The sequence below is a fragment of the Scyliorhinus torazame genome, chromosome 10 (genome assembly GCF_047496885.1).
Source record: "Scyliorhinus torazame isolate Kashiwa2021f chromosome 10, sScyTor2.1, whole genome shotgun sequence".
In the NCBI taxonomy this organism is placed as follows: Eukaryota; Metazoa; Chordata; class Chondrichthyes; order Carcharhiniformes; family Scyliorhinidae; genus Scyliorhinus; species Scyliorhinus torazame.
This window is the reverse complement of record NC_092716.1, coordinates 126,538,559-126,551,674: the sequence shown is the minus strand read 5'-3', so window position 1 is coordinate 126,551,674 and position 13,116 is coordinate 126,538,559.

The following is a 13,116-nucleotide window of genomic DNA, read 5'->3' as shown; positions in this document are numbered from 1 at the left end:
GACTCTGTGACTGGGAGACTGACTCTCTGACTGGGGGTTTGACTCTCTGACTGGGAGACTGTCTCTGTGACCGTGTGACTGACTCTGTGACTGGGAGATTGACTCTGTGACCGTGAGATTGACTCTGTGACCGTGAGATTGACTCTGTGACCGTGAGATTGACTCTGTGACCGGGAGATTGACTCTCTGACTGGGAGATTGACTCTCTGACTGGGGGATTGACTCTGTGACTGGGAGACTGACTCTCTGACTGGGGGATTGACTCTGTGACTGGGAGATTGACTCTGTGACCGGGGGATTGACTCTGTGACTGGGAGATTGACTCTCTGACTGGGGGATTGACTCTGTGACTGGGAGACTGACTCTCTGACCGGGGGATTGGCACTGTGACTGGGAGATTGACTCTGTGACTGGGAGATTGACCCTGTGACTGGGAGATTGACCCTGTGACTGGGAGATTCACTCTTTTTTTTTAAACAATACAGAGCAGTACAGGCCCTTCAGAGACTAACTCTCTGACTGGGGGATTGACTCTGTGACTGGGAGATTGTCTCTGTGACCGTGAGATTGACTCTGTGACTGGGAGATTGACACTGTGACTGGGAGATTGACAATGTGACTGGGAGATTGACAATGTGACTGGGAGATTGACACTGACTGGGAGATTGACTCTGTGACTGGGTGATTGACTCTCTGACTGGGGGATTGACTCTGTGACTGGGAGACTGACTCTCTGACTGGGGGATTGACTCTGTGACTGGGGGATTGACTCTGTGACTGGGGGATTGACTCTGTGACTGGGGGATTGACTCTGTGACTGGGAGATTGGCACTCTGACTGGGAGATTGACACTCTGACAGGGGGATTGACTCTGTGACTGGGAGATTGACTCTGCCACTGGCAGATTGACTCTGTGACTGGGAGATTGACTCTGTGACTGGGAGATTGACTCTGTGACTGGGAGATTGACTCTGTGACTGGGAGACTGACTCTCTGACTGGGTGATTGACTCTCTGACTGGGGGATTGACTCTGTGACTGGGGGATTGACTCTGTGACTGGGGGATTGACTCTGTGACTGGGAGACTGACTCTCTGACTGGGAGACTGACTCTCTGACTGGGGGATTGACTCTCTGACTGGGGGATTGACTCTGTGACTGGGAGATTGACTCTCTGACAGGGGGATTGACTCTGTGACTGGGGGATTGACTCTGTGACTGGGGGATTGACTCTGTGACTGGGGGATTGACTCTGTGACTGGGGGATTGACTCTGTGAGTGGGAGATTGACACTCTGACTGGGAGATTGACACTCTGACTGGGAGATTGACACTCTGACAGGGGGATTGACTCTGTGACTGGGAGATTGACTCTGCCACTGGCAGATTGACTCTGACTGGGAGATTGACTCTGTGACTGGGAGATTGACTCTTGTGACCGGGAGATTGACTCTCTGACCGGGAGATTGACTCTGTGACTGGGGGATTGACTCTGTGACTGGGAGATTGACTCTGTGACTGGGAGATTGACTCTGTGACTGGGAGATTGACTCTCTGACTGGGGGATTGACTCTCTGACTGGGGGATTGACTCTCTTACTGGGGGATTGACTCTCTTACTGGGGGATTGACTCTCTGACTGGGGGATTGACTCTGTGACTGGGAGATTGACTCTGTGACTGGGAGGTTGACTCTGTGACTGGGAGACTGACTCTCTGACTGGGGGATTGACTCTCTGACTGGGAGACTGTCTCTGTGACCGTGTGACTGACTCTGTGACTGGGAGATTGACTCTGTGACCGTGAGATTGACTCTGTGACCGTGAGATTGACTCTGTGACCGTGAGATTGACTCTGTGACCGGGAGATTGACTCTCTGACTGGGAGATTGACTCTCTGACTGGGGGATTGACTCTGTGACTGGGAGACTGACTCTCTGACTGGGGGATTGACTCTGTGACTGGGAGATTGACTCTGTGACCGGGGGATTGACACTGTGACTGGGAGATTGACTCTCTGACTGGGGGATTGACTCTGTGACTGGGAGACTGACTCTCTGACCGGGGGATTGGCACTGTGACTGGGAGATTGACTCTGTGACTGGGAGATTGACCCTGTGACTGGGAGATTGACCCTGTGACTGGGAGATTCACTCTTTTTTTTTAAACAATACAGCGCAGTACAGGCCCTTCAGAGACTAACTCTCTGACTGGGGGATTGACTCTGTGACTGGGAGATTGTCTCTGTGACCGTGAGATTGACTCTGTGACTGGGAGATTGACACTGTGACTGGGAGATTGACAATGTGACTGGGAGATTGACAATGTGACTGGGAGATTGACACTGACTGGGAGATTGACTCTGTGACTGGGTGATTGACTCTCTGACTGGGGGATTGACTCTGTGACTGGGAGACTGACTCTCTGACTGGGGGATTGACTCTGTGACTGGGAGATTGACTCTGTGACCGGGGGATTGACACTGTGACTGGGAGATTGACTCTCTGACTGGGGGATTGACTCTGTGACTGGGACACTGACTCTCTGACCGGGGGATTGACACTGTGACTGGGAGATTGACTCTGTGACTGGGGGATTGACTCTGTGACTGGGAGATTGACTCTCTGACTGGGGGATTGATTCTCTGACTGGGGGATTGACTCTGTGACTGGGAGACTGACTCTCTGACTGGGGGATTGACTCTCTGACTGGGGGATTGACTCTGTGACTGGGAGATTGACTCTCTGACAGGGGGATTGACTCTGTGACTGGGGGATTGACTCTGTGACTGGGGGATTGACTCTGTGACTGGGGGATTGACTCTGTGACTGGGAGATTGACACTCTGACTGGGAGATTGACACTCTGACAGGGGGATTGACTCTGTGACTGGGAGATTGACTCTGCCACTGGCAGATTGACTCTGTGACTGGGAGATTGACTCTGTGACTGGGAGATTGACTCTGTGACTGGGAGATTGACTCTGTGACTGGGAGACTGACTCTCTGACTGGGTGATTGACTCTCTGACTGGGGGATTGACTCTGTGACTGGGGGATTGACTCTGTGACTGGGGGATTGACTCTGTGACTGGGAGACTGACTCTCTGACTGGGAGACTGACTCTCTGACTGGGGGATTGACTCTCTGACTGGGGGATTGACTCTGTGACTGGGAGATTGACTCTCTGACAGGGGGATTGACTCTGTGACTGGGGGATTGACTCTGTGACTGGGGGATTGACTCTGTGACTGGGGGAGTGACTCTGTGACTGGGGGATTGACTCTGTGACTGGGAGATTGACACTCTGACTGGGAGATTGACACTCTGACTGGGAGATTGACTCTCTGACTGGGAGATTGACTCTCTGACTGGGAGATTGACTCTCTGACTGGGGGATTGACTCTCTGACTGGGGGATTGACTCTCTGACTGGGGGATTGACTCTCTGACTGGGGGATTGACTCTCTGACTGGGGGATTGACTCTGTGACTGGGGGATTGACTCTGTGACTGGGGGATTGACTCTGTGACTGGGGGATTGACTCTGTGACTGGGGGATTGACTCTGTGACTGGGGGATTGACTCTGTGACTGGGGGACTGACTCTGTGACTGGGGGACTGACTCTGTGACTGGGGGATTGACTCTGTGACTGGGGGATTGACTCTGTGACTGGGGGATTGACTCTGTGACTGGGGGATTGACTCTGTGACTGGGGGATTGACTCTGTGACTGAGGGATTGACTCTGTGACTGGGGGATTGACTCTGTGACTGGGAGACTGACTCTCTGACTGGGGGATTGACTCTCTGACTGGGGGATTGACTCTGTGACTGGGGGATTGACTCTGTGACTGGGGGATTGAATCTGTGACTGGGAGATTGACTCTGTGACTGGGGGATTGATTCTCTGACTGGGGGATTGACTCTGTGACTGGGAGACTGACTCTCTGACTGGGGGATTGACTCTCTGACTGGGGGATTGACTGTCTGACTGGGGGATTGACTCTCTGACAGGGGGATTGACTCTGTGACTGGGGGATTGACTCTGTGACTGGGGGATTGACTCTGTGACTGGGGGATTGACTCTGTGACTGGGAGATTGACACTCTGACTGGGAGATTGACACTCTGACAGGGGGATTGACTCTGTGACTGGGAGATTGACTCTGCCACTGGCAGATTGACTCTGTGACTGAGAGATTGACTCTGTGACTGGGAGATTGACTCTGTGACTGGGGGATTGACTCTGTGACTGGGAGACTGACTCTCTGACTGGGGGATTGACTCTCTGACTGGGGGATTGACTCTCTGACTGGGGGATTGACTCTGTGACTGGGGGATTGACTCTGTGACTGGGAGATTGACTCTCTGACTGGGGGATTGATTCTCTGACTGGGGGATTGACTCTGTGACTGGGAGACTGACTCTCTGACTGGGGGATTGACTCTCTGACTGGGGGATTGACTCTGTGACTGGGAGATTGACTCTCTGACAGGGGGATTGACTCTGTGACTGGGGGATTGACTCTGTGACTGGGGGATTGACTCTGTGACTGGGGGATTGACTCTGTGACTGGGAGATTGACACTCTGACTGGGAGATTGACACTCTGACAGGGGGATTGACTCTGTGACTGGGAGATTGACTCTGCCACTGGCAGATTGACTCTGTGACTGGGAGATTGACTCTGTGACTGGGAGATTGACTCTGTGACCTTGAGATTGACTCTCTGACTGGGAGATTGACTCTGTGACTGGGGGATTGACTCTGTGACTGGGAGATTGACTCTCTGACTGGGGGATTGACTCTCTGACTGGGGGATTGACTCTCTGACTGGGAGATTGACTCTGTGACTGGGAGATTGACTCTCTGACTGGGGGATTGACTCTCTGACTGGGGGATTGACTCTCTGACTGGGGGATTGACTCTCTGACTGGGGGATTGACTCTCTGACTGGGGGATTGACTCTCTGACTGGGGGATTGACTCTCTGACTGGGGGATTGACTCTGTGACTGGGAGATTGACTCTGTGACTGGGAGGTTGACTCTGTGACTGGGAGACTGACTCTCTGACTGGGGGATTGACTCTCTGACTGGGAGACTGTCTCTGTGACCGTGTGACTGACTCTGTGACTGGGAGATTGACTCTGTGACCGTGAGATTGACTCTGTGACCGTGAGATTGACTCTGTGACCGTGAGATTGACTCTGTGACCGGGAGATTGACTCTGTGACTGGGAGATTGGCTCTGTGACTGGGAGATTGACTCTCTGACTGGGAGATTGACTCTCTGACTGGGGGATTGACTCTCTGACTGGGGGATTGACTCTCTGACTGGGGGATTGACTCTCTGACTGGGGGATTGACTCTCTGACTGGGGGATTGACTCTGTGACTGGGAGACTGACTCTCTGACTGGGGGATTGACTCTGTGACTGGGAGATTGACTCTGTGACCGGGGGATTGACACTGTGACTGGGAGATTGACTCTCTGACTGGGGGATTGACTCTGTGACTGGGAGACTGACTCTCTGACCGGGGGATTGACACTGTGACTGGGAGATTGACTCTCTGACTGGGGGATTGACTCTCTGACTGGGGGATTGACTCTCTGACTGGGGGATTGACGCTGTGACTGGGAGACTGACTCCCTGACTGGGGGATTGACTCTGTGACTGGGAGATTGACACTCTGACTGGGAGATTGACACTCTGACAGGGGGATTGACTCTGTGACTGGGAGATTGACTCTGCCACTGGCAGATTGACTCTGTGACTGGGAGATTGACTCTGTGACTGGGAGATTGACTCTGTGACCGGGAGATTGACTCTCTGACCGGGAGATTGACTCTCTGACCGGGGGATTGACTCTGTGACTGGGAGATTGACTCTGTGACTGGGAGATTGACTCTGTGACTGGGGGATTGACTCTCTGACTGGGGGATTGACTCTCTGACTGGGGGATTGACTCTCTGACTGGGGGATTGACTCTCTGACTGGAGGATTGACACTCTGACTGGGGGATTGACTCTGTGACTGGGAGATTGACTCTGTGACTGGGAGGTTGACTCTGTGACTGGGAGACTGACTCTGTGACTGGGAGATTGACTCTGTGACCGTGAGATTGACTCTGTGACCGTGAGATTGACTCTGTGACCGGGAGATTGACTCTGTGACCGGGAGATTGACTCTGTGACTGGGAGATTGACTCTGTGACTGGGAGATTGACTCTCTGACTGGGAGATTGACTCTCTGACTGGGGGATTGACTCTGTGACTGGGAGACTGACTCTCTGACTGGGGGATTGACTCTGTGACTGGGAGATTGACTCTGTGACCGGGGGATTGACACTGTGACTGGGAGATTGACTCTCTGACTGGGGGATTGACTCTGTGACTGGGAGACTGACTCTCTGACCGGGGGATTGACACTGTGACTGGGAGATTGACTCTGTCACTGGGGGATTGACTCTGTGACTGGGAGATTGACTCTCTGACTGGGGGATTGATTCTCTGACTGGGGGATTGACTCTGTGACTGGGAGACTGACTCTCTGACTGGGGGATTGACTCTCTGACTGGGGGATTGACTCTGTGACTGGGAGATTGACTCTCTGACAGGGGGATTGACTCTGTGACTGGGGGATTGACTCTGTGACTGGGGGATTGACTCTGTGACTGGGGGATTGACTCTGTGACTGGGGGATTGACTCTGTGACTGGGGGATTGACTCTGTGACTGGGAGATTGGCACTCTGACTGGGAGATTGACACTCTGACAGGGGGATTGACTCTGTGACTGGGAGATTGACTCTGCCACTGGCAGATTGACTCTGTGACTGGGAGATTGACTCTGTGACTGGGAGATTGACTCTGTGACTGGGAGATTGACTCTGTGACTGGGAGACTGACTCTCTGACTGGGTGATTGACTCTCTGACTGGGGGATTGACTCTGTGACTAGGGGATTGACTCTGTGACTGGGGGATTGACTCTGTGACTGGGAGACTGACTCTCTGACTGGGAGACTGACTCTCTGACTGGGGGATTGACTCTCTGACTGGGGGATTGACTCTGTGACTGGGAGATTGACTCTCTGACAGGGGGATTGACTCTGTGACTGGGGGATTGACTCTGTGACTGGGGGATTGACTCTGTGACTGGGGGATTGACTCTGTGACTGGGGGATTGACTCTGTGAGTGGGAGATTGACACTCTGACTGGGAGATTGACACTCTGACTGGGAGATTGACACTCTGACAGGGGGATTGACTCTGTGACTGGGAGATTGACTCTGCCACTGGCAGATTGACTCTGACTGGGAGATTGACTCTGTGACTGGGAGATTGACTCTGTGACCGGGAGATTGACTCTCTGACCGGGAGATTGACTCTGTGACTGGGGGATTGACTCTGTGACTGGGAGATTGACTCTGTGACTGGGAGATTGACTCTGTGACTGGGAGATTGACTCTCTGACTGGGGGATTGACTCTCTGACTGGGGGATTGACTCTCTTACTGGGGGATTGACTCTCTGACTGGGGGATTGACTCTGTGACTGGGAGATTGACTCTGTGACTGGGAGGTTGACTCTGTGACTGGGAGACTGACTCTCTGACTGGGGGATTGACTCTCTGACTGGGAGACTGTCTCTGTGACCGTGTGACTGACTCTGTGACTGGGAGATTGACTCTGTGACCGTGAGATTGACTCTGTGACCGTGAGATTGACTCTGTGACCGGGAGATTGACTCTCTGACTGGGAGATTGACTCTCTGACTGGGGGATTGACTCTGTGACTGGGAGACTGACTCTCTGACTGGGGGATTGACTCTGTGACTGGGAGATTGACTCTGTGACCGGGGGATTGACACTGTGACTGGGAGATTGACTCTCTGACTGGGGGATTGACTCTGTGACTGGGAGACTGACTCTCTGACCGGGGGATTGGCACTGTGACTGGGAGATTGACTCTGTGACTGGGAGATTGACCCTGTGACTGGGAGATTGACCCTGTGACTGGGAGATTCACTCTTTTTTTTTAAACAATACAGCGCAGTACAGGCCCTTCAGAGACTAACTCTCTGACTGGGGGATTGACTCTGTGACTGGGAGATTGTCTCTGTGACCGTGAGATTGACTCTGTGACTGGGAGATTGACACTGTGACTGGGAGATTGACAATGTGACTGGGAGATTGACAATGTGACTGGGAGATTGACACTGACTGGGAGATTGACTCTGTGACTGGGTGATTGACTCTCTGACTGGGGGATTGACTCTGTGACTGGGAGACTGACTCTCTGACTGGGGGATTGACTCTGTGACTGGGAGATTGACTCTGTGACCGGGGGATTGACACTGTGACTGGGAGATTGACTCTCTGACTGGGGGATTGACTCTGTGACTGGGACACTGACTCTCTGACCGGGGGATTGACACTGTGACTGGAAGATTGACTCTGTGACTGGGGGATTGACTCTGTGACTGGGAGATTGACTCTCTGACTGGGGGATTGATTCTCTGACTGGGGGATTGACTCTGTGACTGGGAGACTGACTCTCTGACTGGGGGATTGACTCTCTGACTGGGGGATTGACTCTGTGACTGGGAGATTGACTCTCTGACAGGGGGATTGACTCTGTGACTGGGGGATTGACTCTGTGACTGGGGGATTGACTCTGTGACTGGGGGATTGACTCTGTGACTGGGAGATTGACACTCTGACTGGGAGATTGACACTCTGACAGGGGGATTGACTCTGTGACTGGGAGATTGACTCTGCCACTGGCAGATTGACTCTGTGACTGGGAGATTGACTCTGTGACTGGGAGATTGACTCTGTGACTGGGAGATTGACTCTGTGACTGGGAGACTGACTCTCTGACTGGGTGATTGACTCTCTGACTGGGGGATTGACTCTGTGACTGGGGGATTGACTCTGTGACTGGGGGATTGACTCTGTGACTGGGAGACTGACTCTCTGACTGGGAGACTGACTCTCTGACTGGGGGATTGACTCTCTGACTGGGGGATTGACTCTGTGACTGGGAGATTGACTCTCTGACAGGGGGATTGACTCTGTGACTGGGGGATTGACTCTGTGACTGGGGGATTGACTCTGTGACTGGGGGAGTGACTCTGTGACTGGGGGATTGACTCTGTGACTGGGAGATTGACACTCTGACTGGGAGATTGACACTCTGACAGGGGGATTGACTTTGTGAATGGGAGATTGACTCTGCCACTGGCAGATTGACTCTGACTGGGAGATTGACTCTGTGACTGGGAGATTGACTCTGTGACCGGGAGATTGACTCTCTGACCGGGAGATTGACTCTGTGACTGGGGGATTGACTCTGTGACTGGGAGACTGACTCTCTGACTGGGGGATTGACTCTCTGACTGGGGGATTGACTCTCTGACTGGGGGATTGACTCTGTGACTGGGGGATTGACCCTGTGACTGGGAGATTGACTCTCTGACTGGGGGATTGATTCTCTGACTGGGGGATTGACTCTGTGACTGGGAGACTGACTCTCTGACTGGGGGATTGACTCTCTGACTGGGGGATTGACTCTGTGACTGGGAGATTGACTCTCTGACAGGGGGATTGACTCTGTGACTGGGGGATTGACTCTGTGACTGGGGGATTGACTCTGTGACTGGGGGATTGACTCTGTGACTGGGAGATTGACACTCTGACTGGGAGATTGACACTCTGACAGGGGGATTGACTCTGTGACTGGGAGATTGACTCTGCCACTGGCAGATTGACTCTGTGACTGGGAGATTGACTCTGTGACCGGGAGATTGACTCTCTGACTGGGAGATTGACTCTGTGACTGGGGGATTGACTCTGTGACTGGGAGATTGACACTGTGACTGGGAGATTGACTCTGTGACTGGGAGATTGACTCTCTGACTGGGGGATTGACTCTCTGACTGGGGGATTGACTCTCTGACTGGGGGATTGACTCTCTGACTGGGGGATTGACTCTCTGACTGGGGGATTGACTCTCTGACTGGGGGATTGACTCTCTGACTGGGGGATTGACTCTCTGACTGGGGGATTGACTCTCTGACTGGGGGATTGACTCTCTGACTGGGGGATTGACTCTGTGACTGGGAGATTGACTCTGTGACTGGGAGGTTGACTCTGTGACTGGGAGACTGACTCTCTGACTGGGGGATTGACTCTCTGACTGGGAGACTGTCTCTGTGACCGTGTGACTGACTCTGTGACCGGGAGATTGACTCTGTGACCGTGAGATTGACTCTGTGACCGGGAGATTGACTCTGTGACTGGGAGATTGGCTCTGTGACTGGGAGATTGACTCTCTGACTGGGAGATTGACTCTCTGACTGGGGGATTGACTCTCTGACTGGGGGATTGACTCTCTGACTGGGGGATTGACTCTCTGACTGGGGGATTGACTCTCTGACTGGGGGATTGACTCTGTGACTGGGAGACTGACTCTCTGACTGGGGGATTGACTCTGTGACTGGGAGATTGACTCTGTGACCGGGGGATTGACACTGTGACTGGGAGATTGACTCTCTGACTGGGGGATTGACTCTCTGACTGGGGGATTGACTCTCTGACTGGGGGATTGACGCTGTGACTGGGAGACTGACTCCCTGACTGGGGGATTGACTCTGTGACTGGGAGATTGACACTCTGACTGGGAGATTGACACTCTGACAGGGGGATTGACTCTGTGACTGGGAGATTGACTCTGCCACTGGCAGATTGACTCTGTGACTGGGAGATTGACTCTGTGACTGGGAGATTGACTCTGTGACCGGGAGATTGACTCTCTGACCGGGAGATTGACTCTCTGACCGGGGGATTGACTCTGTGACTGGGAGATTGACTCTGTGACTGGGAGATTGACTCTCTGACTGGGGGATTGACTCTCTGACTGGGGGATTGACTCTCTGACTGGGGGATTGACTCTCTGACTGGGGGATTGACTCTCTGACTGGGGGATTGACACTCTGACTGGGGGATTGACTCTGTGACTGGGAGATTGACTCTGTGACTGGGAGGTTGACTCTGTGACTGGGAGACTGACTCTCTGACTGGGGGATTGACTCTCTGACTGGGAGACTGTCTCTGTGACCGTGTGACTGACTCTGTGACTGGGAGATTGACTCTGTGACCGTGAGATTGACTCTGTGACCGTGAGATTGACTCTGTGACCGGGAGATTGACTCTGTGACCGGGAGATTGACTCTGTGACTGGGAGATTGACTCTGTGACTGGGAGATTGACTCTCTGACTGGGAGATTGACTCTCTGACTGGGGGATTGACTCTGTGACTGGGAGACTGACTCTCTGACTGGGGGATTGACTCTGTGACTGGGAGATTGACTCTGTGACCGGGGGATTGACACTGTGACTGGGAGATTGACTCTCTGACTGGGGGATTGACTCTGTGACTGGGAGACTGACTCTCTGACCGGGGGATTGACACTGTGACTGGGAGATTGACTCTGTGACTGGGGGATTGACTCTGTGACTGGGAGATTGACTCTCTGACTGGGGGATTGATTCTCTGACTGGGGGATTGACTCTGTGACTGGGAGACTGACTCTCTGACTGGGGGATTGACTCTCTGACTGGGGGATTGACTCTGTGACTGGGAGATTGACTCTCTGACAGGGGGATTGACTCTGTGACTGGGGGATTGACTCTGTGACTGGGGGATTGACTCTGTGACTGGGGGATTGACTCTGTGACTGGGGGATTGACTCTGTGACTGGGAGATTGACTCTGTGACTGGGAGACTGACTCTCTGACTGGGTGATTGACTCTCTGACTGGGGGATTGACTCTGTGACTGGGGGATTGACTCTGTGACTGGGGGATTGACTCTGTGACTGGGAGACTGACTCTCTGACTGGGAGACTGACTCTCTGACTGGGGGATTGACTCTCTGACTGGGGGATTGACTCTGTGACTGGGAGATTGACTCTCTGACAGGGGGATTGACTCTGTGACTGGGGGATTGACTCTGTGACTGGGGGATTGACTCTGTGACTGGGGGATTGACTCTGTGACTGGGGGATTGACTCTGAGTGGGAGATTGACACTCTGACTGGGAGATTGACACTCTGACTGGGAGATTGACACTCTGACAGGGGGATTGACTCTGTGACTGGGAGATTGACTCTGCCACTGGCAGATTGACTCTGACTGGGAGATTGACTCTGTGACTGGGAGATTGACTCTGTGACCGGGAGATTGACTCTCTGACCGGGAGATTGACTCTGTGACTGGGGGATTGACTCTGTGACTGGGAGATTGACTCTGTGACTGGGAGATTGACTCTGTGACTGGGAGATTGACTCTCTGACTGGGGGATTGACTCTCTGACTGGGGGATTGACTCTCTTACTGGGGGATTGACTCTCTGACTGGGGGATTGACTCTGTGACTGGGAGATTGACTCTGTGACTGGGAGGTTGACTCTGTGACTGGGAGACTGACTCTCTGACTGGGGGATTGACTCTCTGACTGGGAGACTGTCTCTGTGACCGTGTGACTGACTCTGTGACTGGGAGATTGACTCTGTGACCGTGAGATTGACTCTGTGACCGTGAGATTGACTCTGTGACCGTGAGATTGACTCTGTGACCGGGAGATTGACTCTCTGACTGGGAGATTGACTCTCTGACTGGGGGATTGACTCTGTGACTGGGAGACTGACTCTCTGACTGGGGGATTGACTCTGTGACTGGGAGATTGACTCTGTGACCGGGGGATTGACACTGTGACTGGGAGATTGACTCTCTGACTGGGGGATTGACTCTGTGACTGGGAGACTGACTCTCTGACCGGGGGATTGGCACTGTGACTGGGAGATTGACTCTGTGACTGGGAGATTGACCCTGTGACTGGGAGATTGACCCTGTGACTGGGAGATTCACTCTTTTTTTTTAAACAATACAGCGCAGTACAGGCCCTTCAGAGACTAACTCTCTGACTGGGGGATTGACTCTGTGACTGGGAGATTGTCTCTGTGACCGTGAGATTGACTCTGTGACTGGGAGATTGACACTGTGACTGGGAGATTGACAATGTGACTGGGAGATTGACAATGTGACTGGGAGATTGACACTGACTGGGAG